We start from the raw sequence: 14,196 nt of genomic DNA on the forward strand, positions 1-14,196 counted from the left end.
ATGACATGAATGCGTGTTGTGAGTGTTTGTGTTTTGGGAGGTTGCGGTATGTTCGTGTGCAAGTCTCTTGGTGATATTGCCGAACATTTACCGATTTATAGTGCTACCTCACTGAAGCATACTGCCGAAGACAATCAGCAGGACACCCAACTCCCACCCAGTCACATTATACTGTCAACGAGCGAACCATTCGTCCCACTCCTAATATGCTGAGGGCTAAGCAGGAGTTGCAACTTCCATTTTTAAATTATAGTATGTCTCGACAAGGGGATAGAATCTAAAGCCGTCCTCATAGGTGCGAACTCTCAGATAAAGGCCCAAAGTGAGGCATTGTCAACCGAGGCATTAAGAAGACTGAGTAAGAAAGAAGAAAAAGGATAAGATCCCATATTTAGTCGCCTCCTACGATCATGTAATGGGGGCAGCAGGTACGCAGCCTCCCAAAACCCACATTCGCACTCCCCACACACATGCATATCGCAAAGAAGGGAGATCGTCCTTAGCTGTTGGTTTGACACATAAAATCATACACTTATTGCGCACTACGTGATGGACAGGCTTTGACATTTTGAGTTAGTTTTCCATTGTGCTATATTTCATACACTCTCATAGAATAAAGACTATCAGGGTATCGCATGGTATTAATATTTCGTTCGCAAAAAGTCTGGTTTGAAAATAAAGGAGAAAGTGCAATAAGGTTAATTTTTGGTTCGATCTCCGATTTACTTCATTGTAATATTAATTATTAACGAGTTGATGTAAATTCATCAAAATGGTATTTAACAATGCGTCACCAATTGCCATAGTTACAGCTCGCTAGACAAGCACTCCTTAACCGAAAAGACGGTTATATAATATGCATCAAATAAATATCTGCCATGTGCATCTTGTGTCAGGATGAATAATCAGTTAAGCTCAGAAATAAATACACCACTACCAATTTCTCAAACCAGTTTGAAAAGCACTTATTAAACAGAATAATGCAATTATGTGTCCTCAGCAACATTGTTTTCCCCTAAGCAACCCTGGATAAATCAGCTTTAAACCATTTTAATGTGTCAAATACACATAATGTGTACGCTGTATTTTCTAGAATTGATAAGTACCTTGGCGGCTTCTTATTTTAACGTCATGTATAGTATACACTTTATCCATGGTTAGCGTGCTCCCATAGTAACCAATTAACCATTTATAGTTTCCTTAGCAACCCTAGATAAATGAGATTAGTGGCAGAGAAAAACTTATTTGTTAACGGAAAATTAAACATTTCAAATAAAAAAAACTTGAAGCCTTTCTAAATTAAAGAGTAAACAGGCCAATATATCAGCTGAGTTGAGTTCTTCGAAATCCAAATACATATAATGCATACCTTCATTTTTGCACCAAGCTTCCTCTATTTAGTAGTGCAAGGTATTTGTGTCATATTGCACATATCAGCTGCACATAATCTCCAATATATGGTATCTGATTGTCGGGGACAATGCTTTTGATACGTCCATTCACATATTCCATAATCAATCGAATCTTATGCCTTCTCTGTGGAGAACTGTGTCTGGCCTCTTGAAAGGGAACGTGGCATTTCGGAGTCGATACCCATTTCTGTTGACGGAATCTCTCAACCCTCTGTCAACAACCATAAAATCTTCTTCCTTGGTCCATTCCGTCAAATTCTCATGGTTCCTTTGACGTTGTGCTTCAGGATATAGGCGTCATTGTTCTTGTAATCTACTAAGTATGGTCCAAGAACAGAAACAATACAGACAGTAGTAGTTACATAACATACATCATGGGCTTCACCAGGGGTCTATTCTTATGCATGCTGTATTATCGTATCTGGAATTTGAAATTGTGAGACTTTTGGATATAGATGTATGTTCCATCCATGACAAGAATTGCAGACTTGTTCATGATACTGCCAAAAAGCTCCTGAGCCAAGGGTCTGATATGCTCCTTAATGATTTCATCTGAAGTAGTCTGTTGAAATCTTACATAGGTCCTAGTAAAATGCTCAGACAATGACTTCCTAGCCGAAACAATATATAGCCTCACACTAGATTTGCAAATGTAAAGTGTGTCGACAGCACTTTGTTTGAAATACCTGCACGTAGTTTAACTAACAGTAGGGCAACATATGTCCGCATTGTTCTGTTCTTTGTTGATCTGATATTGCTGTCTTTAATATGTTGTCTTTTGAGATTCCTATTAGATTGAGGTAGTCCGAATCTTGTATTGACCTTCCTTTATTCAAATTAATTCGGTACTTTCGATTATTTATGGTAATATACCTTATATTATTAATCAGTTAAATAATGTCACTTCTGTTAAGTTTGAGATGTCCTTTCTTTTTAAAGAATCCCAAGGGTAGTTTGTTAATGCATGATCAGTGATCTAGTAGTATGATGTTGGGGCATCAGTATTAAGACCCATTTGCAAGTGTATAATTTAGGTGTTCTTTATCATTGTTATCATATTCCTTTGTTACATGGCAAATGACCTCTGTATTATGGTAATACATATTATAGTCATGGTTCTATTATCTGATGAAAAATTAAACGTCCCTATATTAGCAAACATGTATTAACCTATCGAAGTGGACAAGAGCTAGAGGACGATTCTAACATGTCGCTTTCAGATGTAATTCCAGAAAACCAAATGTTTGAAATTCTAATTGTTACAGGATTCGGCTCCGTTTATTTTTTTGCAAATAATTGATCATTTTGGCCCTATTCAGATCATTTCAAGAATCTGTCAATAATAAGCGGACCCGACGGGGAAAAAGGATTTTTGTTTTTTTTTTCAATTTTTAATTTTTTGAAATAACGTCGTTTTTAGCTCAATCATACGTTAAAAAAAAAAAAACAACAGAATTTTACATTCTTATTTGTCATTTATTTTGGGCCAAAATCACAGTTAGTGGACTTTATCCTTGGCCTCTAAAATGAGTACTTACAATTATCTTGTTTTTTTTTCCAACAGGATGTCAAGTAGGGAAATATGGTGACGGACGATGTAACAATCTGTGTTCAGCAGGCTGTTATGGTGGTAACTGTAACTCCACAACAGGTGCATGTTTATGTAAGTTACCATTATATATACACATACTTATTATAGAAAGAATATTTTGATCATTCTGAAACAATGAGATAAGTAGAAAACGCTTTAAAAATTTTACTTCCAACTTGCAATTTTTGCAACAGGAACGCCAAGCATTTTCCTCAATTTATCGAAGGCGAAATAAAATATGTCGATTAAGATGATAATACTGTGACATGGCGAAAAGACGATGATAAAGTATCATTTGCTGTGGAGGGACATTACATTTTACAGACTGTATTTCTGGAAAGCACGGTACTAACTGTGATCAGAGCTGTCCAGAAAATTGTAAGGTTTGGTTTGGTTTGGTTTGGTTTGGTTTATTTTGTTTAACGTCCTATTAACAGCTAAGGTCATTTAAGGACGGCCTCCCGTGCGTGCGACATGAATGCGTGTGGTAAGTGCTTATGCGTGTTTTTGGAGGCTGCGGTATGTTCGTGTTAAGTCTCCTTGTGATAGGCCGGAACTTTTGCCGATTTATAGTGCTACCTAACTGCAGCATACTGCCGAAGACATCCCGCAGCACACCCCACCCGGTCACATTATACTGACAACGGGCGAACCAGTCGTCCCACTCCGTGTATGCTGAGCGCTGCTGCCCCCATTGCATGATCGTAGGAGGCGACTAAATTTGGGATCTTACCTTTTTTTTTTTTTTCTGAACAACTTTCTTCTTCCTAATGTCTTCGTTGACAATGCCTTACTTTTGGCCTTTAGTTGAGCGTTCGCCGCTGTGAGGAAGGCTTTAGGTTCTGTCCCCTAGCCGAGACATACCAGAGTCTTTAAAAATGGTAGTTGCCTCTCATGTTTAGCGCTCAGCATTTTGGGAGTGGGACGACTGGTTCGCCCGTTGTCAGTAAAATGTGACCGGGTGGGGTATCCTGCTGGGTGTCTTCGGCAGTATGCTTCAGTGAGGTAGCAATATAAATCGGCAAAAGTTCCGGCCTATCACAAGGAGACTTAACACGAACATGCCGCTGCCTCCCAAAAATAACATACGCACTCACCACACGCATGCATGTCGTATGCACGGGAGACCGTCTTTAAATTACCTTAGTTGTTAATAGGATGTTAAACAAAATAAACCAAACCGAACCAAATCTTCCAAATTGATCTAAGAAAGAAAGAACTGTCCTAAAAACTGTAATGAGAAGTTGTGTAGAAGGGACTCTTTAAACGATGTCAGTGATAACAATACACTAGTTTACATACTGTTAATTACGTAGACAAATTCAGTAATTGTCTTCTTTAAGTAAATGAAATATAGACTTTTGTTACATCTTTGCACTCTCTGATGAATTACACATTGTGCTTATTTATTTATGTATTTTTTTGTATGAACGGAACACTTGATTCTGTAAAGGTCGGTTTACTATGATGTTGAATGAGTTATGTTTTAAAAACTTTTTAGGATTTTGCAAATTAAGATGACATTACTAGATTAGATGTAATTCATAACGATTACAGGAAAAGTGTATAGCTACCATCGTGGTTTCGTTTTAGAAGTAGTTATATTTCCTATGACCAATTGGCAAAGAAGAAGATCGAAAATGCGCCTGTTTGTCCATATCGGTTCAACATTATCAATTTAATAGTTTGACTTTAATATGACAACTTTTACAACATGCAAACTACAGGAATTAAAATAATTAAAAATTGTAATAAGACGTTGTGTAGACGGGACACCGGACACTGTATAGGTGAATAACATACTGCTGAAAACCTAGGCTAATTCTATTTCATTCCCTTTCAATAAATGAAATACAAACGATTGACAAATCACATAATACATTGAATCATTTTATATGTATTGAAAGAATCATCTTTACTACATACAGTCAATAGATATTTGACTAAAATCTCAAATATATCACAGACAAAATGTTAGCTAATAATTAGATAATTTTGATGGAATATATTTTCAATCTTATAGATTACGTTCCTCAGAAGTCAATGGGAACTGTAACGGTCAGCAGTAGCTTCTAATTACCTGTATTGTAAATAATATCATTGCCTCTTTATATACGATGATAGCCTCGAGGATATAAACAGGCTATTACTTTATGTCAAAAGCTGTCATTCGCATTTTAATATAGAGCAAAGAACAAATGCGAACCCATTTCTAATCTTGAGAAATCAATACAACTATTTATTTCAGAGAAATCGGAAGACTGTTCAAAGCACGTCTCATTCATCGTTATAACATAGTTTATTTATTATGACGCCAAATCCATTTTCGCATGCAGCATTCGATGCCATGTATTGACAGCATGATATAAATGGGTATCTATGTATTTAAAGATAGCATTATTTTTCCTGTAACAAACTCCAACAAATACAGAATTAAATCTATCAAATACAAACAAGTTTTATTTTTAAATCGACGCTTATTCTATGGTCGCCCTATTCAACAATAAGGAAATTTAATTCGATGATAGTATTTAAATGTAAACGACGACATAATGATAATATGCGTTAAAGTAACGGGTTGTTCTGGTTTGGTTTGGTTTACTTTGTTTAACGTCCTATTAACAGCTGACGTCATTTAAGGACGGCATCCCGTGCGTGCGACATGTGTGTGGTAAGTGCTTATGTGTGTTTGAGAGGCTGCTGTATGTTTGTGTTAAGTCTCCTTGTGATAAGCCGGATCTTTTGCCGATTTATAGTGCTACCTCACTGAAGCATACTGCCGAAGACAACCAGCAGGACATCCCACCCGGTCACATTATACTGACATCGGGCCAACCAGTCGTCCCACTCCCAATATGCTGAGCGCTAAGCAGGAGTAGCAACTACCATTTTTAAAGACTCTATGGGTTCTGTCCCCTGTCCGGGACATACCACAGTCGTAAGTACTTACTTTCAGATGAAGCTCAGGACCATGATCACACCTTTTCTTTTTACTATATTCCCCGCCGCCATTTCTGAGTTTAATGGCGACTGTACACTAACAAGGAAGTAACATGGAAATTGCTAAAGGATTAAGATCAAAAAGAAATTGGACAAGATGTATTTCGTTATTACTATAAAACATGTCTGAAACACCTTTAGGTACGTGAACCTAATACTACCTAGTAATAAAAGCTTACAGCATGTACACGTCTATTTCCAGTAGGCGTGCATAAACAAATGTTAAGTTTGCACTCTAGATATTCAATATCATTACTAGGTATTTGTCTTGCTATTTAAGTCTGGCGATTGGACAATGATTAATATCCGTGCTTTGAAATTAAAACACTACTGTTATTATGAAACGTACTAAGTTACAAAACGAATATTATTGTAACATTATAATATATAATAGCTAACTATATACGCTGATATTAATGTGCGTTCGGATTGTAACATACTATCTAACATCTAACTTTATAAAGTGATATTAATTAGCGTTTAAATTGTACCATTATAATAGCTAACATATAACTGTCGGAGAAAATAATTGAGATAGGGCATGTTTGGTACCGTACTTTAATTTTTCCCCACATGCATATTTTGAAAATTTCTTATAATAACGGGAGGCAGCTCCTTATATAGTAGAGTCTCTGTATATATAAAAGAGAAACACATATGTTTTGATATTAACACTATGTGTAATATTTGCCTATATGTCGTGAGTTAATCAAATTCAGGTAATATACCTTTAACTGTTTTATTTTCATTGTCATTACCGTAATGATAACTGTCTGTCATTTGTGATGCGCGGTCAATTACAGTATATGTTGAGTCTAGTAGAAAACGTCACTTTTGTCCACGTAGGACCCAAGGGGGTGGGGACTTTACATTTCCAAAAAAATGGCTGGTCTCTAGTCATAAAAAGTTACTCAAAATTTCAGTGGGAAATCGTTTCATTGTTTCTTAGATAAGTTGAAGAGGTTACCTGTTTACGAACTGACGATTCATGACACATGACACAACGGACAAAATGCTATTATAATTAGTCACTTGAGACTTCTTCACTTAAATATAACAATATCCTTATAATCCAGTAGGCTGTTTAAGGCGAATAATCAGTGCAATTTCCTGTTAGTCGTTGTGTAGAACATTGTGTGATCAAATGCTTGTCAGTTATCGTGTAAGCATCATTTCAATTTCAACAATCTTTTATTGCTTTTCAATACATCAAATGGTTGACACCAGACAAAGCCTATGTAAATCCTTCCAAATTATTACAACAAAATTAGCCTTGACATGTATGCAGTGGTATCCAGTATTAAAAGTAAAGGGAGACACTCAAATTTACTAAAAAAATGTAAAAGAAATTCATTACATCATTGATGCTCCTAACATTGATGCAGAATTGCTGGTGAGTTGCCACGCAAATTCTGAGGCTACAGATCATATAGTTCTTGTTTGTAAATATGTCAACCATTTATCCTAAGGAAGGTCAAGACAATTCGTCTTTAAATCTGCAAATCATGGTATAAATTGAAAGATACCCAGGACAGAACTTTGTTGGTCTACTGAGTTTACTTCCGATGAAAAAAAAATCAGTTGATACTCGTTGTTTATATTCAGAAAGATAATCGTTAAACCTTTGTAAATCTTTCCCTTTATTCCCTAGTGTAAATTTATAACCTAACTTTGAAAAATAAACATGATGTTAGAAAATGGAAGAAATCGCACACAGTAACACACCATTATAACAATTAGAAATAATTGATGCTCAGGTTTTTTGTAATATGACAACATAACATACGTTTGTTCTTGGTCTAACATTTATGTGAATTAACAAATACCTTCATATGACACTGTTTTGACGTATCCATATGATTGAAAAGAAAAAAACTAAAATATCAAATATGACATTAAGCAATTACAATAAGTAAAATTGATGAATGTTAATACACACTTCGTTTAGATAAATAAATTGTAAATCAATGTAACAAGTATAAGCAGGGTTATCGGCATCGAAATATAAAAGTATTGGAAAAACGTAGTTCTTACTCCAGTGAGAGTAGGGATATGTAAGTATATTTAGCGAAAGTAGAACATGATTATTCGTAGTGATTTACCTTATTAAAAGGGTCACTGTTCATAGTTGTATAATAATATATGAGGCAATTCTACTTGGCTTAAAACCTAAAATGCAGTATCGCTCAGGGTAAACTATATTATATAGTGCTGCAATAAACCTTCATTATAATTAAAGCAATGTAAACTTGTAAAAAATGAATGTGATTAAGATTAAATATCTATTAAAATACAGTAATAGAAAATTCCAACTGAAAGCAACAAACTACAAACACTGACAAAAAGTGATATTTCAAACATAAGTTGTGTTAATAATTGTATAACAAAGTTATTGGTTTAAGGTTTTATGAGCTACATTTTGTCATCTGATTGAATACAATGAATGAGTTAGATGTTGATCTTTATGATTAACAGCATAATTACTTCCTAACGTTAGGAACGAGATGTATGATGATTAATGGATAAAACGATCAAGTTATTTATATTTGAATTTAGATTGGTTGGCGTCACGTCCCAAAAATGTTTACATACTGAACGATTCAGATATTTACAGGATAAAATGTCGCAGGTATATAGTTCCCTTGGACGATTCAGCCTTTTCACTTCATATCTAAAACTTAATACAGCTGTAGCATAGCGCTGTTTGCTACGGAAGCAATTCCATGGTATGATTCTTCGGCAAATTATTAAAGCGAAATAAGTACATCTAAGAACTTTCCTTCTACTCTGTTTAACATACATGTTTTCCAGAACACGCTGATAGTATTCAGGTACTCATTAATCAGTTCATGTACACGTCATGCAGATCCCAGGTACTCATTAATTAGTTCATGTACACGTCAGTTGTATCCAGGTACTCATTAATAATTTCATGTACACGTCATGCAGTTCCGCGGTACTCATTTATTAGTTCGGGTACATGTCAGTGGTTTCCAGATTCTCATTAATCAGCTCATTTACACGTCGGTGGTATCCAGATACTCATTAATCAGTTCATGTACACGTCAGTAGTATCCAGGTAATGATTAATCAGTTCATGTACACGGTCAGTGGTATCCAGGTTCTCATTAATCAATTCATGCACACGTCCGTGGTATCCAGGTACTCATAAATCAGTTCATGTAAATGTCGGTGGTATCAAGGTACTCGTTAATCAGTTCATGTACACGTTAGTGGTATCCAGGTTCTCATTAAACAGTTCATGCACACGTCCGTGGTATCCAGGTACTCATTAATCAGTTAATGTACACGTCGGTGGTATCCAGGTACTCATGAATCAGTTCATGTACACGTCAGTGGTATCCAGGTACTCATGAATCAGTTAATGTACACGTCGGTGGTATCCAGGTTCTCATTAATGAGTGCATGTACACGTCGGCGGTATCCAGGTACTCATTAAACAGTTCATGTACACGTCGGCGGTATCCAGGTACTCATTAATCAGTTTATGTACATGTCGGTGGTATCCAGGTACTCATTAATCAGTTCATGCACACGTCCGTGGTATCCAGGTACTCATAAATCAGTTCATGTACACGTCCGTGGTATCCAGGTACTCATAAATCAGTTCATGTACACGTCCGTGGTATCCAGGTACTCATTAATCAGTTCATGTACACGTCAGTGGTATCCATGTACTCATTATCAGTTCATGTACACGTCGGTGGTATCCAGGTACTCATTAATCAGTTCCTGTACACGTCAGTTGTATCCAGGTACTCATTAATCAGTTCATGTACACGTCGGTGGTATCCAGGTACATATTAATCAGTTCATGTACACGTCGGTGGTATCCAGGTACTCATTAATCAGTTCATGTACACGTCAGCAGTATCCAGGTACTCATTAATCAGTTCATGTACACGTCGGTGGTATCCAGGTACTCATTAATCAGTTCATGGACACGTCAGTGGTATCTAGGTACTCATTAGTCAGTTCATGTACACGTCGGTGGTATCCAGGTACTCATTAATCAGTTCGTGTACACGTCGGTGGTATCCGGTAGGTACTCATTAATCAGTTCATGTACACGTCGGTGGTATCCAGGTATTCCTTAATTAGTTCATGTACACGTCGGTGGTATCCAGGTACTCATTAATCAGTTCATGTACACGTCAGTGGTACCTAGGTGCTCATTAATCAGTTCATGTACGCGTCAGTGGTATCCAGGTACTCATTAATCAGTTCATGTACACGTCGGTGGTATCCAGGTACTCATTGATCAGTTCATGTACACATCTATGGTATCCAGGTGCTCATTAATCAGTTCATGTACACGTCAGTGGTATCCAGGTAGTCTTTAATCACGTTGTAGCAACATTGGTACTGCTCCTAAAATAACATTATTTGCATAAAATGATGTCATTAATCGAAATACAAGTTTACGTTCCGATTCCAAAAAAACTTTATGCTTTAGATGTATGAAAATTTCTCAGAATCTCATCAACTATTACACAATTTGATCTAATTCACAAAAGATCAGTCGATATAGATTCCGAAATGTAGCTGTAGGATAGATCATGTGATTCATAAGAGAAGACGCAATTGTTGGAATAGGCAATTATTATTCCTGATCAACATGGCAAAGAGGGGCACTCAGAGAATCAGAAAAAAATGTTTAGCTTGAGAGCATCATGTCGAAGATCTCACATTTATCTATGTATCATAATACGTGTATTTTATGCTTGTACATGCACGACCCGGTTACTCAGTCTTTAGCCAATATCGGATTTTCAGATTGCCATCACAGAAAGTCATCAATGTAAACATGTTAGATACACACGGATAACTGAATATCAAACGGCATTGTTTTTGTTATATAATACTGGTTTAGGAAAACAAGAAAATAGAAAACGTAATTATAGATCAGATGAGGAAACCAGTGGAATATAAGTAATACATTTGCATGAAAGGAAACGCTTGATAAAACGGAGAACGCATTTTTCTGGAAAATAAGCACGACTGCCATTCAAATTTGGAACTCTTAATGATGTCAAATATCCTATGTAGAAATTGGCGTAGTGACAAAACAATAAACTATTAACTATTTTTCACAATGTAATCATGATGGCGGGGAAAATAACATATCCGTTAACCTCAAAACCCGTATAAGTCAAAATGTATGTCTAGATATACTTACAAAATTGATTAAAAATGCTGGACGTCGCACAAGTAGCTGACGAGAAATCTGATAGATATCAACTTCCTCGTCAGATTTTATCTGGTCCCTGGCATTGCTGATACAACAGAAGAGTCCACTCTGGGAATATCCGTCTCTGGAATACCATAAAAGCAGAAGAAATATTTGCAGTTGACTCGAACAGTTTTTATGAACGATCCTACACATATTTACACAGTAAAATTTGTACTCCTGTCCTTTTAACACAACAAATACGTACTTCTTTCACAAAGGTCAGAGGTCAGATATCAAACCTAGTATCAATATTTGATCGCTGACACTGGTGATCATGAAAATGTTTGAAGCACTTGACGACATTACATACCGACACATAACGAGTGTAGTCTTGGACTCGTCCGATTTACGTCTGCTGTCAACAAGTTCCAGCAGCTGAAGTAGCGCGGACGAATCCCGAGGGACTGCAGAGTCACTATCCCATCCAGTCATGTGGAACATTCGAACAAGGCTATTAAAGCTAGTCACCTGAAAGAAGTAAATTCAAATAAGTATATATACCTGTATATGTGTGCAAAATGTTCATAAATTAGAGCGTGTTATCAAAAATATTCAGATTATGATGATGATTTTTCATACAACATATAAGATATCTTTCATATTTGTATAAAGTACATGTATGTGGGATAGGAAATTCCACACAATGTGTCGGAAAATCCAAGGTTTTCCCTCATTTTGTCAGATTTTCAGTCTTTCGCTGATATAAGAGATATCAATACAAATTTGTATGTCCCTTTACCAACACTCAAGACAGCAATTTTGAACCAAGATATTCAACATCAAAACCTTACATATTTATATACTAAAAAAAACCGTACCACATTTTCGATAGCAATTTCAAGCACATTGACATTTGCTATTGTTGAAGACGTCCCTTTGTGTTCCAAAGTGAAATCCCTAATGGTTTTTTCTTCGCCGTCCCCTGGAAGCCAGTCCTAAGATATGAAAATGCATTTAATGATTTAATATGAGTATATTGTTATGCATAGATCAGACAATGCAACGACTGTGAAAAGAATTTGGTATTTTACGATTAAGTATTTGACTTTAGGTCGACGTTTCAATTTCGGCGTCTACACTTCGTCTAGTACTGTCACCTTCATCAAAGAATTGACCAGTGCAGGACATGTATACTAAAATGCTACTTGTAAGTGGTTATAATTAAATTCATATATCTTACCCTGTATCAAGAAAATGATTGAACATTAAAAATTACTGTGAAGTCAAAAAGAATTTCAGATTAGATCATGGGTATTATTAATCCGTAAAATCAAGAAACAATGAGACACCTGTTTTCAGAGTTAGTGGCAGGTATCCGCACTATTTTGCTGTTAAAGAATATTACTTTCTTCCAATAATATTGATTCTAACAATGGCTATACTTATTTTGACATAATGTGTTTAAGTTAATCTCAAGTATCTACTGTTCGTAACAACAAGTGTTTTTTTTATCGTGCTGCCCTGTTGGTATCAATTCTGATTAATTTATCTGTGGAAATACGCTTACAATGTCGTCCGGCTCGATGATGACAATTGTTTGACAGCTGTGGTCCATTATCATCGTCAACAGATCCACCACGGTGCTCTCCAGAGGAGCCTGTGTGACGATGTACCCAGTTTTGGACGTATAGGACTAGGACAAAACAAAACAAAAGGATTTCTGGTATGTGAATGAAAGGTTAATTACACGTGGAAAGCGATTACTACAAACTTGTATCGGTTCTTTCTGGTAGCATTGCTGCATACATTTGTTTATTAAACCCTAGAATTGTTTAAGTCCACAACGTACGATAAATTCAATAGCATGAACGTTGTATAAAATTCAGTAACTCAAAGCATTATCCTCATCATAAGCAGTAGAAGTTAAAAGTGATTCTACCAACAATCATGGTAGTTGTTTCTAAACAACGAGGTTTTCTTTCCATATCATTCTGGAATAATAATCATAACTCGTAGTTGATATTTTAATATGTATTAAGAATATATCGTTAAAGAAAGACAAATATGTACTATCAACAGACCGTATCTGTTCTTGCTACCCTTTCAAATGAATCTAGTATCAATTATCAACAGATAATACATGTTCTTGCTCGAGACTATTGGTTTTTAAGTTCTAGTATGTATGTTTATCAACAGATAATATATTTTCTTGCTCGAGACTATTGGTTTTTGAGTTCTAGCATGTATGTTTATCAAAAGACAATATATGTTCTTGCTACCCTATCAAATGAGACTATCGATTTATCATGTTGTTTTGATCATTCCTATTGATTAACATAATCTACATCGCAATTTAACACATCACAACTAAAAGACACCAATAATGCATGTGTATCATAATTACTTACAGATGACGTCATGGTAATACTTACGGGCACCATCACCGCATTAATGTAGTCTGTTCTACCTTTAGGCTGAGATCTCAGGTACGCCCTATACTCGTCAACTGTTCAGAAAAAGGAGAAACCATTATTCACAGTATTCCTCCTTTATTTATAATTGTTCATGCTTATTTTAATTTCTTACATATAAAGAGTTTTCGTCAAATTTTAAAATCTTAATAATTGCAATCATCCTTGCTGATTAATTAATTGTCTGAAAGTTGCTAGTAAATGATTGGTTATGTGCTTTAAGTGTTATTATTTTCCATTATTGCAGAAACTGTAAGACGGATAATACTGATCGTAATAGTTTTTCTTTCAATGTACAACATACCTATGTTTTGATATTTTATGTAATCCTTTAAGGTAGTACTTGATTAATTTTGAAAACATTTTTCAAACGCCTTATTAAGACTCCAAGTCTATATCGCGTCATGCTTAAGGATGTTTGATTGAAAGGAGGTTGGTTCTTACCTGCTAAGACAGACAAGGTCCTGTTTTTCATCTTGTTGGATGGCAATAGCGCGGTTCTGTAGTCTGCCTCATGGTAAGTTGGTT

The sequence above is a fragment of the Pecten maximus genome, chromosome 4, assembly GCF_902652985.1.
Source record: "Pecten maximus chromosome 4, xPecMax1.1, whole genome shotgun sequence".
In the NCBI taxonomy this organism is placed as follows: domain Eukaryota; kingdom Metazoa; phylum Mollusca; class Bivalvia; order Pectinida; family Pectinidae; genus Pecten; species Pecten maximus.